The sequence below is a fragment of the Monopterus albus genome, unplaced genomic scaffold (genome assembly GCF_001952655.1).
Source record: "Monopterus albus unplaced genomic scaffold, M_albus_1.0 scaffold10.1, whole genome shotgun sequence".
Classification (NCBI taxonomy): domain Eukaryota; kingdom Metazoa; phylum Chordata; class Actinopteri; order Synbranchiformes; family Synbranchidae; genus Monopterus; species Monopterus albus.
The window spans coordinates 2,633,993-2,635,347 of record NW_018127890.1 but is presented as its reverse complement, the minus strand read 5'-3'; the positions used below and the strand labels follow the sequence as shown (position 1 = coordinate 2,635,347).

Sequence of the window (1,355 nt, the reverse complement as noted above, 5' to 3'; positions counted from 1 at the left end):
ACTGCAGCCTTCCTGCGTAATACACTTGATACCATTGCCCCTCTGAAAAAGAAGGTAGTGAAACAGAGGAGGTTAGCCCCGTGGTACAGCTCGCAGCTCCGCTCCCTAAAGCAGGCATCACGAAAAATGGAAAGGAGGTGGCGCTCCACTAAGTCAGAAGAGTTTTTCATAGCCTGGAAATGTGCCATAGCCTCTCGCAGATGTGCCATCTACTACAATGGCTTTAGAAACATCTGTAAGACCTCATTCATACTTCTCCCCTATAGATCTCTCTGAGTTGACCTCAACAATTGCTTCATCTAAATCATCAACATGTCTCCTGGACCCCATCCCGACCAGGCTGCTCAAAGACGTCTTTCCCCTAATCAACACATCCATACTAGATCTGATTAACCTCTCTCTATTAACAGGTTATGTTCCACAGGCTTTTAAACTTGCAGTAATTAAACCTCTACTCAAAAAGCCTACTCTTGACCCAGGTGTCCTAGCTAATTATAGACCAATATCCAATCGCCCATTTATTTCCAAAATCCTTGAAAAAGCTGTTGCAAAGCAGTTATGTGACCACTTGCACAAGAATGATTTGTTTGAGGATTTTCAGTCAGGATTTAGAGTCCATCATAGTACAAAAACCGCATTGGTGAAAGTCACCAATGAAATGTCCACACAAGAAAGGTGTTCCATCAGGGGTTGGTTCGCACAAGTATATAAAGACAAACACACACGCACACACCACATGTCAGGAATCGGCGCGTTATGCTGCCAAAAATGTTGAGGGTGAACTCAATTAAAAGGCCAGACAAGGAAATGTAAAACAAAACCGTCTCTTTAATAAGAGAACTAACGCTAAACAAAACCATACAAGACACGGTGAAACACAAAAATCACAGGTCGGTATAAACAGTCCGAGATCAGAGCCAGCAAACACATACAGCAGAGGAATCCAAATACGTAGTCCAAAGGGAAGTCCGATAATTATACACAGTGACAGTCTGAAGCAAGAGGGCAAGGCAGAACAGAATAGTCAGAGGAACAAGCCGGGTCAAAAACACAAAGTACCAAAACCGAAAAATGCTGGAGAGTGAGAGGTGGCGTCTAGAACAATCTGGCTGGGATTGGTGGGTGAAGGCTGCTTATGATGCGGTGCAAACTATAATGAGCAGGTGAAACTAATGCGGGTGATGAAGAAAGTAAAAAGACCAAAACTGTGGTGAAACAAAACAGGACGTAGCATCAAAATAAAAGCCTGACAGGAAGCAACACAGAACCGAATCATGACACCACACACACACACACACACACACACACACACACACACACACACACACACACACACACACACCACACACACACAC

At 43.9% G+C, this 1,355-nt stretch overlaps 1 protein-coding gene across 3 annotated transcripts in view; it reads right to left on the bottom strand.

Annotated features, from left to right (window-relative positions):
- The window catches only part of LOC109954587 (proline-serine-threonine phosphatase-interacting protein 1-like), a 15,169-nt gene that overhangs the window by 8,208 nt on the left and 5,606 nt on the right, over nt 1-1,355 (bottom strand). The gene's annotated exons all lie outside the window — the stretch shown is intronic.